Raw genomic sequence first — 15,585 nt, 5'->3', positions numbered from 1 at the left:
AAATTAATTAAGTTACGTTATGTTAGGGGTTGCAATGTGCCAGACTACAGTAGGCCATATGGCATTATAGGAAAGGGTTTTGAGAGCTGGTTGTACACAAGATTAGATTAGATTTAGATGAAGGACTTCAATGGTACGTAGGAATGACATAAGAGCGGAGATAAAGAAGGATCAGGATTCTGTGAGAATGTCAGTGAGGGATAGTGAGGAAAGGTAAGGGAAGGCAGTAAGGCGAGTTTGGGTATAAGCTGGGCAAAAAAGGGGATATGGGAGATGGAGGAGTGGGCACCACAAGATGGATAAGGAGCTGGAGGAGAACGAGACATTGAATAGGAGAGGGTGAGACGAGTGCGACCGATGCGTAGGCAGGCTAAGGCAGTTTCCCAACATCTATTGGGATGAGATGGCTGAGACCACACGGTGATAGAGGGCTTAACTGCACGTAATTTGCTAGAAGCGAGTCCAGACCAGAAAGATTACCAGCGGGTGTGGAGGAAGGACTTTAGAGCATGAAAAATAAATGATTTTTTTTTTTTTTTTTTATATCATGTGGGCTTTTCACAGGAATTTATGGGCTAAAGGGGATACTTATTAAGGGTACCTCCTATTTCAAAGCCCACCCGCTAGGAAACCGTTGCCCCGAGTGAGGAAGCCCAACCTACACTCAGACCGTAGACAGGATTCGAACCCGTGCGCTTGGAGACCCCTCGGATCCCAAAGCACGCACAGATCCACTGTATTAACATACAAAAAAAAAAAAAAAAAAGACAAAATGATGCAGTTAAAGAAAAAAAAATGTTAAAGGATAATTATCATAATAGTACAACATTAATAAAGCTTCCTCTCTCATGTGTTACACTCGACACGCACACGCAACTGGATAAACGAAATCGAACAACTGTAAAACTAACAACGGTACGCGAGGAGTCAACGGTAGTATAGCAAAGTGAACTGTGATGAACGAGAGTGATGACGACGAGTGGGAAAGCTTTAAGTTATATCACAACTGGTACGTGAAGGATGTGACATGGCCGAGCGAAGGAGTCAATATTCCCAAAAGAAGTGTGGTCATTCTGTGAGTACAAGACGGCGACTTAACAGGTGGCGGGAGGGCGTGATAGAGGAAGTAGGGGAAGGCTATTGAGAAGCAACGGCTCGAGAGGCAGCATGGTGAGAGAAAAGTAAGAGAATGTGATTGACAGAGTAAAGGTAGGTGAGCCGAGTGACGCGCCTTGAGAGGACTCCTAAAAACCTGACGTCTACGCCTTCCTTACACAGGCAGGGTGGCATAAGGTGGCGCGTCGCCTTGGTGGTGGTGGTGGTGGTGGTGGTGGTGAATGACTCCCCTTCTCTGCTTAGCGAATGTTGCCAACTCATCTATAAGAAGCTTTTTTCTTTCACTTGGATGTGTATAAAAGAACCCATTGACGAGTGCACGATAATCAAATTACTCACTGTAAGACGGTCTGCCACAACACCTGCTGAGCCACACGAAACCTTGACCACCCTCGCCTCTCCACGCCCCTGTACACATCGTTTTGATCCGCATCACACTTGCTATCACGCAGATCCGCGGTCACCACTCCACTCGCCAGTCGCCACGCCAGTATCATAACAGTCGCCTTGAATTATGAATGACTTAAGAATGGTCCTTGCCTAAGTAGAAAAGTAACAGAAAATAAGGCGGCCATAAATTATCTCAATGCGCAGTACACTGTTTAGATCTATCGCTCTCTATATTCGTTTAACAGAACCAGCTTAGTAACATTCCTACAGGGAGGAGAAACGGGGTCACTCAGTCTCATTCCTACCATCCCTCCCCACGTTTTGAGAGAATGTTCGTGTTTTGTTGCCGCACTTTGAACCGAGTGTAGAATATCATACCAATTTTCTCCGCGGTATTATTCAACAAAACACCCTCTCACGATCTGACCTAAGGAAGAAGCACAAACCTTCTTGGTCATACGGCAGGCATAACAGAAGACTACTGTACCAAGTGGGGGTGAAGTAAATACGAGTAACGCAGAGATGAGACCAGTGGGAGAGGCCTTGTAACTGCTGCCCTTGTGTCTCAGGCGGTTGTGGGGCGGCAGTTGAGGGAAAACTTAAGTGTTGGTCATTAGCGTAGTAGCGGCGCGGTGGGGGAGGTGGGAGGGGAGAAAAGACGAGATGACGCGCGCGCGCACACACACACACACAGAGAGAGAGAGAGAGAGAGAGAGAGAGAGAGAGAGAGAGAGAGAGAGAGAAACGTTTAAAAGGCGTAAGAAACAATAACACTGGTGGAATACAACGAGGGGATGGATGGGCAGGGCAGGGCAGGGCACGAGGGGGCAGGGTAGGGTGAGGCTGCAGTGTGGCGGAGTCCGTGAGAGTGGCGGGGTAGCGTGGCACTAGTGTCAGCCTGGACGGTGGTGGTGTGCCAGTGTGGCGGCAGCGGGGGATGTACGGAGGCTCTGTTAGTGATGGCTAGTGGCGGGTGTGGAGTGCGGGTTGAGAGCTGTGAGGCACGGCGCGAGGAATAGTGCGTGTGTATGAGTGTTGGTGTGGTGGTGCGTGTTGTGTGGCGCGTGATCTTTACTGTGCAATACAAGCTATTCTTACTACCATTATCTTGTATGTTGTGAAGATCTTAAAAAAAAAAAAAAAAAATAGAAAATAAATTGGTTGGTGCTACAGTTTGATGAATGAAATGGCAAACCTCGTCATGTTAGCGAAGAGATGCGGGTAGGACGCTGTGCGCACATGGTTATGTCAAGAGGTTGCTGATTTTATGTGCAATGCAGGTGACCATCTGGCGGCGAGGACCCATCTGTGGTGTGCATCGTGTGTGGTGCTTGTAGTTTGTGACGTACAGGCGTCTGGCACACTGCCCCGCCCATGGTAAGTACTAACTCGGTAGGCACTGGTTAGCCCTTAAGCGAGACGGCAAGTACCTCCAGTGTTGTTGTTGTTGTTGTTGTTGTTGTTGTTAGCAAAAGTGGTAGTGGCGGGGATGGTGGTGAAATGGGAGGGGCATGAAGGGAAAATAGAGTGAAGGGAAGATAGAGAGGAACGAAGACTCACTTCATTAGTAGTAGTAGTAGAAGTTGTAGTAGTAGTAGTAGTAGTAGTAGTAGTAGTAGTAGTAGTAGTAGAAGTAATAGCAGCAGTAGAAGTAAAAGTAGTAGTTAGTGGTAGTTAGTGGTAGTAGTTAGTAGTTAGTGGTAGTAGTTAGTGGTAGTAGTTAGTGGTAGTAGTTAGTGGTAGTAGTTAGTGGTAGCAGTTAGTAGTAGTTAGTAGCAGTTAGTAGTAGCAGTTAGTAGTAGCAGTTAGTAGCAGTAGTAGCAGCAGTAGCAGCAGTAGTAGTAGTAGTAGTAGTAGTAGTAGTAGTAGTAGTAGCTAATACTTAGTAGTAGTTAGTAGTATGAGTTAGTAGTATGAGTTAGTAGTAGTACCAGTAGTATTAATAAAAGTAGCAGTAGCAGTAGCAGTAGTAGTAGTAGCAGTAGTAGCAGTAGCAGTAGCAGTAGTAGTAGTAGTAGTAGCAGTAGCCGTAGTAGTTAGTAGAAGTAAATTAAAGTCTTTGCTGTTGCTCGTGCTAGTATTTTCTTTTTTAATCTTTAACTCCACTTTCCTATTCCTGCTCCTGTTACACTTCGTCTCCCTTTTCCTTTTTTTTATACCGTACTTCTTTATTGCTGCTGTTAAGCCCATGAAACTTAATGTAGCCTCGTGATGACCATGACAAAGGCGTCCACTGTATTGTGTTTCATTTAGGCATCATTTGTCGTTGTTAGTTTAAATTTATTACATTTCCACCTCACTCATGATGTAATTACTGCGTCTTGTGACAAGCAGAATGTCTAATAACTTTTAATTCATCTTCCGCATGTAATATCTGATAACAAAACAGTGTTGACGCCACAGATGATGAGAGGCACCAAGATGGAGGGAGGCTGCGGGTGGCTGAGTAAGGATGCACAAGTTTAATACTGCTGAGGTCATGCTCTTAATTCTGGAGAAAGGAGGGAGGGAGGGAGGGAGGCACAACATACTGTAAGTGATGGCCATGCAGGAAACAACAGGCGCCCTCCACTCTGAGTCAGTGCTTCCCTGTTTAGTCTGGCGAGTAACTAACCCTGAGAGGAGAGGCGTAAAGGTGGAGGCTCACGGGGCGCGTTAAGGAATCGTGCCAAAACTATAGTAATGTATCACTCTCAGATCAACCGTCCTGGATACACTTGTGGTGCGTCCATGTAATCAATGTATCCTGCCTACAAGTATGAACACAGCTGGAATGTTTGTCATGTCATCTCTTACCAGGGGTTCTTTTGGTAGCGGTGAGGAGGCTCGGGCTTTGTCACCAGTACATCCTGCATCAGAGAACACGACCAGACGGTAAAACAAGGGACACATGGGAGTGTGTGTCTGAGATCATAATGCAAGCATTGTTGAAAGTAGGAGAGGAAAGAACTGCATCAAAAAGTATACCTCTAACAATAATTTATTTGTAAGTATTGAAAATAAATCACAGAAAACATTAGGAGCAAACACATTTTTTTCAGAGCATGACAAAAAAATGTGTTTCAAACATGTACAGTGATTTTTGCATAATTTCCCCACTCTTCCTATTATCTTGAGGCAAGAATCCCCAAACTGGGAACGCACAGAAGGGTTTGCCGTTAATCCTCGACTCTTAGCGAAGCAGGGAGCAATAAAGGCTTGAAGAGGTTACACAGTGTCCGGGTGTTTATTAGTGGGTTTCTTTTTTGTGGCGAAAAACATGTCGTTTGGTTGAAAGAGAAGCGTGAACGACTTCTAATGCAACACGCAAATAAAAGAAATTAAAAAATGCTGTTTAAGTCCAGGTCATGAAGGCGTGGTGAAGCAAGATGAATACCATGAATACAAACATGAGATAAGCACCAGTGACGGTGTGGGCTGCAGGCTGCAGCTCAGGGCTGAGGAGCGTCACTACGACCCACTAATCCCACAGCGCCTCCTGAAGGCAGGTGTGGGTCGTCCTCACCACTTTAACTAGCCACTAAGCTTCCTGAGAGTGTCGCTTCAAGAAGCTCAAACCACTGATCTAGTTCTCTAGGTTTTGACTTGTCTAGTACCGTAATACGTAGAAATATTTTATTGTAGGTCAAGGATTCGTGGATTAGGTCAAGCTTCAGACGAGGTGAAATGGAGCAAGCTGAGAAGTAAAATATACTGGCAGTTTGTCAAGTTATGATATTACGAAAGTTATTGGTAAATTAATGTGTTCTTACGACCCTTTCATTGCATAGATCTTCATGCAACATTAGTACTTCAAGCACATTGTGGCTAAGGAAGTCACGAAGTTTCTTCAGACATTATTATTTTTTATTTCTTAGATTTTAGCCTTGATGCTCAGCAGATGACATCGCGGTTCATTTTCTCATTTTGTTATAAATAGTTAACGTAAAACTGGCCTTTTAGTATTTGTGAACTATTTGTGTGAAGTGCAACACATTTCTTGCTGGACGCTGTGGCCACTCACCTGTGGGATGCATGCCAGGGACCGGGCGGGGGTGGGGAAGCGGAGAGAGCGAATGTGGTGCTCCCGGAACTACTGTTACAGGACGAGGGTGGCCCGCTCACTGCCCACCCACTACTCGCCAAGGCATCAACCGCCGCCACACAGAGTAGCCACTCACTCCGGCTTTCTGGCGTATTCGAGGTTTACAACTCTCCTGTGAAATATGATTGGGGATGCATTAGATCTTGTATACTGCAACGAAAGCATTTTGTCATTTGAAAGGAAAAGTTCCTTGCCAAGACGTCAGTAACACTTCAATCCCTAAGTCAAGCGTACAGGACGCTTCCTCGAGGCAACCCGTGTGTCGAGGAAAACACGCAGGTGCCCCGGCACAACTTGCCCTTTGTTTGCGCGGCGCTCACTCTCTCTCTCTACTCCGCTCCAACAGTAAACATCTTACATTTACCTTTGAACAAACTCCGCACACCTAAGCCGTCCACTGCCGAGAGACAGACTGAGCACTGAAGCCGCTGGCAGGGGTCGATTGGTTCATGCAGAACATGAAGCTTCGACTCTCGAAACTGATTTATTCTTTCCCTTTACGAATTTTTACATCTTAACGCATTTTTGTACAGACTTTGATAACTTACACACAAACGCAAACACATTGGTCCAGGGAAGAGAATGTTTAATCCATCACAATCATCAATTTACCGATTCGGAATTTTCGTACTCAAGGAATAGCGCTCCACCCACGAATCAAGTGGCAGCGCAGCACTGTGTTATACCCCTCCAGAGAAAGGAAATGTGAATTGAGTTCAAACAATGATCAATAATAATTTTTCAATGAACTCCAGAGATATCAGATACTACAAGAAACTTGACACAGGCAATTAAAAGTAGGCCCGAGTCCCCTAAGGAGGAAGAATAATTGATGATAACAAGGCAACAATGGCTGGAACACACTGTTCATCAACATGGACTCTTCAGAACCAATCAGCTCGTTATGTTATTAAAGGCGCTCATCTTACAGCACTATAAGCATCATGAAGGAAGAGCACCAAATAATTACCATCACATTATATATTGCAAAGTATCTACAAATGCACAGTGCCTTTAATCAATACAGTCAACCATTAAGCAATGATCCCGCTTAAAACATCAGAAACAAAAAATTCTGACTTGTTATTCAACGGAGCTCCATCCTGCGACCCACACTGTACAACTGAGCGCCCCTCCAGACACAAACCTCGTTCCATGCAGGCACTTCCTTGCCAGCCTCGTACCTCCATTCCAATAAACTTTTTTTCCTTTTTAATCGATAATGTTCTGAGTGAGAGAGAAAGGCTTGTTTAATTGTTTTCACCGTAACACTTCCACAACCAAACCTCGCCCCTCTGATGTTCATGCAAACCTTCACGGATGTTCACCTATCCTACCTCCTCCTCAACTCCTCATTCCGAGCGTGTAGCAGCAGAAGCAGCAACAGCAGCACTAGCAGTACCAGAAGCAGCAGCAGCGGCAGCAGCAGCGAACGACGCGTGTCAGCAGATGCTGCCTCATGAAGAATTCCCTTTACTCCTGCGCCTCATTCACCTCAACACACACAGCGCCATGAAAGAACCTATTTTTTAAAAGCATTTTCTTCAGCGTTTTCTGAAAGCCTTCACGTCACCCATTATGTGCCTATTTTCCACTCAAGGCACACCATTCACTAATCTCCAGTGCCTCGCACGCACCGCCCCGCCTTGCTTTCCTCCTCCCTGGACTCCGCTGGCCTCGCCCCGCCTTTGAGGACTCACTAATTTTCTTTCAGTCTGCTCTGGAAAAGCTTATCACTGGTACGAACGAGAAGCCTGGCTGGAAAATTATTATTACTGAATAGACATGAATCTCTCTCTCTCTCTCTCTCTCTCTCTCTCTCTCTCTCTCTCTCTCTCCATTCTACACACACACACACACACACACACACACACACACACACACACACACACACATCGATCAGTCTTCGCCGTGTGTACCTACATGGCGCGGCAATAGGACAGGCATGTATTTTGTTCAGTATCTACAATCGTTTGTCCGGAAGTGTCTCGTCCACAGCCAAGTAATCCTTCCACTTGATGACCTGCCGCGTGTTGTGTCCTCCGTGCGTGCTCCTCTTTCCGTCCTGCCCTTCTAAGCCGTCGGTCTGGCAGAGTGATCACGGACAAGTCTCGCCCACTGAACAGGAGACATAACTTGACAGATTTATTTCTCTCTCTCTCTCTCTCTCTCTCTCTCTCTCTCTCTCTCTCTCTCTCTCTCTCTCTCTCTCTCTCTCTCTCTCTCTCTCTCTCTCTCTCTCTCTCTCTCTCTCTATATATATATATATATATATGTGTGTGTGTGTGTGTGTGTGTGTGTGTGTGTAAACGACCTCCTTCAGGGTTACCATGATTATAGAGTTATAATTATCATCTCTCTTTGCTCCTCCTCCTCCTCCTCCACCTCCACCTCCTCCTCCTCCTTCTCCTCCACCTCCTCCTCCTCCTCCTCCTCCTCCTCCTCCTCCTCCTCCTCTTCCTCCTCCTCCTCCTCCTCCTCCTCCTCCTGTCTCTTTACAAATGGTTATCCAAGCAAGCGTTCTAAGATCTGTTGCTGTTTAGTTATCCCATATTTTTTTATCTCCTTATCATCATCACCACTATCACCACCACCCCCATAACTCATCATCATCATCATCATCATCACTACTACAGCCACCACCGTCGTCGTCTTCCTCATAATTTTTTGTCTCTACAAGATTAGTAAATATCAATGTACCGTTCTAGTTCACAGTCCACAGGTGGAGGAATTAGGTGGGGAGGGAGCATCTAAATTATTATTGCCAGTGTTCCTGAACGGTTGGCTTCCATCATTTGTGTTACAGTAATCGATGCATGAGGTAATATGATAATTGTTACAGGATCGAGGAAAGATAGAAAAAGGTTAGCAGCAGCACAAGACGGCCAGTCATGAGGCTTTTTCATAAATCTGTCTCTCTCCAGCCTCACCGCTCACTTAGGGGTAAACAGAGTAAAATTATTGCACATCTATGGCAAAACATTTGAGAACATAAAATTCTGTAATTACTCGTAAGGATGATAACGACGTGTTTATCTTGTTTATAAGATGATAAACTACTGCAAACCGAAAGTTAGTGGAGGCACAGTGCTGGCTACAAGGGAAAGGACGCGTGTCTGTAGCGAAGCTAAAGTGGCGCTATTTTTAGATTTTCTTTCAGGAAGTAATGAAGTTCAGGTGACCCGGAGCAAGGAGTTCTCGACGCCGTTAAGGACACACTACTTCAAGTGTCTCAGCATCTTGCCGCGCCCCAACCTGCAGCAGGGCGAGGGCGGCGGGTGGCCTCCATAAATAGTAGCTACTCTGTTTATACGCTCCAGCTGGGACACTCCTGCCACTCTGGCCAAACAAACACCGTCTGTGTCGCACGCGAGGCACGAAGCACAGCGTAAACAGACGAACCTGATCTCTTTATGACAGAGTAAACGACGGAATACTCAGACACTCGCCCTTCCTCGGCTTCATTTATCATACCAACCAACTTCTTTGTTATCAATATGGCTCGACTTTGATTTTATTTCCCTCCCTTTTTCTTGATGAATTATCTTCCAAGAAATACTGATGACAGACTTCTGATTCATGCATCTTTACAGAGACTACTTATAAGTAACCGTTTGTCCAACCCTTAGCGGCTGGCAGAGGGCTGGCAGCGTCCCTTTCAATGGCACTGAAGTCGTTCATGTGCAGTTAACGGACTCCCTCTGGGCTTCCTCTTAAGATGCCAAGAATCAAAACTAAATAAAGCTCGTCTGTTAGATCTTGACTGTGGTCTTGCCCATTATTCCATTCTCGCGGCCAGTCATTAGTCATCCTTGAGGCTTCGTGGAGAATGGTAGTCGTGGAGAATGGTAGTGAGAGACGAACATTCGCCTGCTCATCTCCAGTCTGCCCTTGGCATATCAAGGACCATACTTACGTACATTCTGGTTCAAATCATTTTATCATGCAATTCTAACTTCTTATCAACACTGCCACTCCAAACCACATGTAATAATAATTTGCTGACCTTTTGCTCATAAATCAATTTCGAATGGCGAATATTTACCGATTTTACCTTCCTCCCGACACACACGAACACATGCATGAATGTCTGGCTTCACTACGCGTGTGTACCCTCGAATCACCGAGATAAGTGTTCAGCTCATCACACATTTAAATACGATTTCTTACGAAGTTGAATATGGTGATCACAGTTTCTCTAAATTTCTAGAACATTGTTGTGTTTTTCGCTTCAATTTTTCCATTCTGAATTGTGCTTATCATCCATCCAGACTCACGATCATGTTGACTAGAAAGGCTCACGCTTCTGCTTCGCCACAGTGATAAGTCATGTATTGCCAGTCTATCCCATCATACAGGCAAACCTTTGGACGTAGGTGATAGGTAGAGACAAGTAGGTAGGTCTTATATAGGGGCTGCCATGTGTATAGGTCTGGTGTCTTCATTCAGCTTTCATGATAATCTTCTCATCTTTCTTATATTCTTATACGTATCCTTCGTTTCGCAGGTCCCCGATGAACAACTGAGGCCACGCAACTCCGCAACACCGATGGGACTTGCCTATCACTGAGGACTCCTACAACGCCCGGCAGCTGAAGGAGTGAAAAGCAGTGTTTCCATGTGACCCAGCAGTTCTTGGGCGACCATCATTTGTGAATGTACTTAATCCTGGTGCAAGATAATTGACTGGAGTTTGTCAGGCACATCAACACACCCCTTACCTGCCTGTCTTCTCCCATTCTCCCTCTCCTCTCCTCCTTCCCATCTCTCTCTCTCTCTCTCTCTCTCTCTCTCTCTCTCTCTCTCTCTCTCTCTCTCTCTCTCACCGTTGTGCTAAATAGTTTGCCTTGTCAAGGAAAAATCTGGTGAAAAGTATTTTTTTTTCAACGAACTTAGCAAAGTTTTATGGAAATTACAAACTGCTTTGCATGGAAGTTTTGCCCAGTGATGGTTGACAGTCTTAGCAGCTGAGAAAAATGGAGCCACAGGAGGAGGAGCGACCGCCAGGGAAACAGCCTAAGGATGGAGGTAAGTGCATTACTTTGTTTCTTTTCACTCGAGTCATTATTTCCCCTCACTCGAGCCACTCCGTGTAGACAAGGATGGCTGTGCAGGGCTGCGGAACGCTCGCCTGCATGCCTCTCCCGCCACAGTATTGTTCATGCTTCATACTAGAGCAACAGAGAGAGAGAGAGAGAGAGAGAGAGAGAGAGAGAGAGAGAGAGAGAGAGATGCAACTTTGTCTAACTAATAAAAAAAAAGACTAAACGTGACATTTTCTGGTGCGGCGAGTGTTTCCTCAGCATGAAAGGTCTTTTTATTTGCGACGTCACGGACCTGGGATTCTAAACAGACTAAATAGACAGTTGCTCATGCTTCTCTTTGTATTTTATTTGATTATTTATTATAGTTTTTTTATGTAGAAGGGGCACCGGGGAAGGACAACAAAATACAAATGCCTTTGTATTAGAGATGGTTAACCAGTCTCCACGTCATGAAAAGTAGAACGAACGTTTTGGTGAACAGCCGCGAAGCAGATGCCATCCACTTGACGTGCAGACAAGATGGTGATCGCTGAAGCATATTGGGCATCACACTGCAGGCTTGCCGCCCCGTGATTTATGTCCTGGTGTTGTGAGCGTCCTAACTAGCTGTCGCGCACACCATCATCACAAGGAATAAGGAGCGGTGTGTGGTCGATATCTGCTGATTGTTGTGATCCAAATAACGTTGAGCGTAATCTGTGGTTGTTACATGACACTGCCGGGATTAAGGGAACGGAAACATTCATGCATTGGAATCTAGTTGCTTTATATGTTGATGACAAAAGTTCAGTGCCCCTACGATTGCTCCTCGCTGCGTGCAGTGTGTTGCGGGGCGTCTGGGCGATGACGTAACTGTAAAATGATCCTCAATGGTGACCTATCCAAGGCCTTCTGATGCCCACCCACACTCACACCAGCATCTGTGTGCCAGTGTACCCATCTTTCACTTGTTTGTTTATCTCCTTATACAGAAAATCTGCCTGCTTTGGTGTCTCCGCACACGCTGGTGGTTCAACACAGCAAAACAATTCGAGAACACTCCAAGAGTCAAGACACACAGGTACACTTTCCAGACGGCTACATGCACACATCGCGATCTGTAGCAAACCTGAACAGCGACGCTCTACCTCAACTCTGCCCTGGGTGGGAATGTCCGGTGTCCGGCAGGAACAAACTAGCGCGACCATAAACAAGTCACGCTCCTCTTAACATTTCTGATGGGCAGTGACGCGAGGCCCATTGTCATGCAGCCCGGGGCCTTCTCCCTGCCCCGACCTTAGTGGACGGCAAGTGAGATGGACGTGGCGGTCTGTCCGGCGGGGCGTTGAGGGTCAGCTGTGCCCCGTCACTCCACATCACCTGCACAGCATCTCAAACGGGACAGGCAGCCGCTAAGCCTCGTGGGAACGAATACGTTGTGTGTTTAGGTTAGCCTGATGGATCAGTTTCTAGCCTTCCGCACTGGTGAGGCTTGAGGTCAGGGAGCGTAATGGATAACTCTCGACCTGACACTCGGGACGGATGCCTGTTTGGAACGATGAACGGGATTGGTGGTCGCTGCGTGGACCTGTGTGTGGCATATCCATTAGCGAGTCTGGGCGGCTGTAGAACAGAAACCGTCAGGCAGAACGCCACTCTCGCTACATACACAAAGCGACTCTTGGTGCCACACAGTGTTTGTCACCGAGCCAGGCTCCGAACAAACCACCGAGCTCAAGGAATCTGGCACTGTTTAAAAGAGCTTCCCAGAAACACATCCTTAGAACTGAATCAACTCTCAAAGTGTGTGTGTGTGTGTGTGTGTGTGTGTGTGTGTGTGTGTGTGTGTGTGTGTGTGTGTGTGTGTGCCGCGTGAAGGTGATGGTTCCATGTACAGAATCTATTTTCTACTTATATTCAATTCCCCTCACTGCTTGTCACAACATCTCGCACAGTCCAGCGCGACGCCTTCGTGTGGTTAGGGTATACGTAAGCACTGTTTCTAATTACTATGCAAATGTTTTATGAATGAGAATCAGAGATACTTAACAAGTCGCCGTTGCCGCCGATGCCGCCGCTATCGTTGTTGTTGTTAGTAGTGGGAGTGGTGTTCGTGATGTTTTTCCTAGTGGTCTTCTTCTTTAAATGATTTCCTTGTGTTCCTGTCACTTAACCTCACGAATTCATAGTAGTTTGATACAAGCTTTTGCAATTGGAGATATACAACTTCTAGTTCGTGGTTTCAGTCGTCAGATATCTGTAGTGTCGTTCTCCTTGTGGAAGCTAAAATGTGGACAACTTTGAATCCCTTGAACTATATGTTATTAATAATTGATAACGGTGTTTGAACCGCTATACGTAGTATTTCTCTGTTACAGCCTAGACGTGTACCTGTAATGTAATATATGTATCTTGATTCAACCCGTCAGTCACATCGGTCAGTGTTACATGGCTGCTCACGGCGCGGCAACACACGGGAAGGCTTTTATCAGTGCATGCAAGCTGATAGTGCCACTCCTACCCGTGCAGCGACGACGAGGAGGAGGAAAACAAGAACAAGAACAAGAAGAGCAAGAACAAGAACAATAACAAGAAAAAGGAGAGAGAGAGAGAGAGAGAGAGAGAGAGAGAGAGAGAGAGAGAGAGAGAGAGAGAGAGCACACCACGCTGAACCACGCGTCTCTCTCCTCTTTCCTGGGAAACAAGAACGGTCCTGAATGAAACAGGAAAAAGCTATGAATTATAATTACACACAGAACAAAAGTGGAAATTGTACCTCCTCTAAGTCTGCTTGAATATGATTACCTAATTCTCTTTTTTCATTTCCTTTCTTACGCATCTTGGCCATTTCCTCGTCAGCACGGAAGGAACACTCTTACTCAGGTTCTCTTACACCCTCACTACACAACCTCCTCCTCCTCCTCCTCCTCCTCTTACTCCTGTACTCCTCCTTTCCCTCCTCGTCCTCTTCTTCCTCCTGGCCGCTTCCTTTCCCGCCTTTGAAATCACTACTAGCGAGAATATTAAAGTGCAGGAATATTCATATCTTCCGCCATCACATGTTCCTCGCCACCTGCAGAAAGTCGTCAGAGTCTCAAAACCCTCGAGCAGGTCCGCCAACTTTCCTGAGAACTCCTGAAAAGTCTGGGCCTCGTCAGGTTGGACCGCGGTTGTAAAGGACGACACATAGTTAAAGACAGGAAACTTTCTCTTTTTGCCTCAACTCTCTCTCTCTCTCTCTCTCTCTCTCTCTCTCTCTCTCTCTCTCTCTCTCTCTCTCTTATTATAGGGTCTTTGCAGTATTTTCTCTGGTGCGTATAACTTCATTTTATTATAATATATTCAAAAGTTTAATTACGTGTATGCTAATTTGGCTCAACTTACTGAATGATTTAGCCGACAGTTATTTGACTGCTCGCCGGTTAGCTGGTTGGTAAGTTAATTTACACACACACACACACACACACACACACACACGGCCCGGTAGCTCAGTGGTTAGAGCGCTGGCTTCACAAGCCAGAGGACCGGGGTTCGATTCCCCGGCCGGGTGGAGATATTTGGGTGTGTCTCCTTTCACGTGTAGCCCCTGTTCACCTAGCAGTGAGTAGGTACGGGATGTAAATCGAGGAGTTGTGACCTTGTTGTCCCGGTGTGTGATGTGTGCCTGGTCTCAGGCCTATCCGAAGATCGGAAATAATGAGCTCTGAGCTCGTTTCGTAGGGTAACGTCTGGCTGTCTCGTCAGAGACTGCAACAGATCAAACAGTGAATCACACACACACACACACACACACACACATCCACACACACGTACGCTGTGTATCCTATTCCACAGTTTCCTTTCAACATTACTCATCCTCTTCACATTCCCTCCTCCTTTCCTTTCCTCTTCCTCGTTCTGCCCTTTTTTACCCCTTCCTACTCGTCCCACATCGGCCTCACCCAGCTCTACCCCGTCTTGCCCTGCACATAACACAATCAACAAACCCAAAACTCCACTGATAGGGCGACACAGTACCATTTTCTCCTTCGCAGTTCTTGGTAGCGGGATCTATTATCTAGATTGACTCACTGAACATCAAACACTGGCGGACGGGAAGCTACACAGAACGTTTTGACAACATTCAGGATGAACCTAACAAGGGGTGGGGCGGGGCGGGGCGGGAGGGCCTGACTGAGAGTGGGATGTCGGGAGAGGGTACCAGTAGGAGGGACTAGAAGGGGTACCGGGTGGGGCGTCGTAGAAACAGACCGACAAAGGCACCTCACAGATCTCCACTCCCTCCTATCTCCTCCTTGCCTTTCCTGCCCACGCCCACTCCCCAGCCCGCCTCCACCCGCTCCCAAGATTCAGTTTCACGGGTGCTGTAGAAGGCGTGTGTCGGACTCAGCTTGTTTGTTCTTTTCATAATGACTGTTGCCTTACAGCGGTGGATGAGGAGGGGTAGGGCGGTACATGCACGAGGCCAGGGGCGAGTAAGGCCATTCATTATGTTAGATGCTGCCCAGTGACTCCTTGACGTGTATATTACTAGTGAAGACTATCCAAGGACTAGCGCTATCAGCTTGCCATTCTGACACTTGCCCTTGCTACGTGTCAAATGTATCACGACAGGCAGACAGGCACAGAGGTGAACAGAAACGCAGATACATTCATGTCGTCTCTGTGATAGAGGCCAATTTTTATGATGTTTAAAATGTATTGGTTTTAGATTAACTGTAAAGGGCGAGGGCGAGGTGGGAGGCGAGGCGTGACTTACAGCGGGGCGGCGGATCAAGGGCACGGAACAGTCTGAGTGTGTGACTTGTCCGCTATTTGTGGTCTGAAGGACTTAGTAAGGAGAGAAAAAAGTCTCCGCGACGCAGTGGAAGTCCTCATGGCAAGAGAAGGACGAAAGTGATGACATTAATTCGTTTGCTGGAGTCTCTTTTCGTTAACATTAAGATTACTGTAGAAACAAAACAAAAAAAA

At 46.4% G+C, this 15,585-nt stretch overlaps 1 long non-coding RNA gene across 1 annotated transcript; it reads left to right on the top strand.

Moving 5' to 3' along the window:
- The first annotated feature begins 2,381 nt into the window (after positions 1–2,381).
- LOC123514306 lies at positions 2,382–13,255 on the top strand. Its single transcript, XR_006677561.1, has 3 exons — positions 2,382–2,883; positions 10,098–10,618; positions 13,044–13,255. It is a non-coding gene; the product is annotated as an uncharacterized LOC123514306 (long non-coding RNA).
- Positions 13,256–15,585: the final 2,330 nt, after the last annotated feature.

The sequence above is a fragment of the Portunus trituberculatus genome, chromosome 37 (genome assembly GCF_017591435.1).
Source record: "Portunus trituberculatus isolate SZX2019 chromosome 37, ASM1759143v1, whole genome shotgun sequence".
Lineage (NCBI taxonomy): Eukaryota > Metazoa > Arthropoda > Malacostraca > Decapoda > Portunidae > Portunus > Portunus trituberculatus.
The sequence above is the reverse complement of the archived record's forward strand: the minus strand, read 5'-3'. Positions and strand labels throughout refer to the sequence as shown.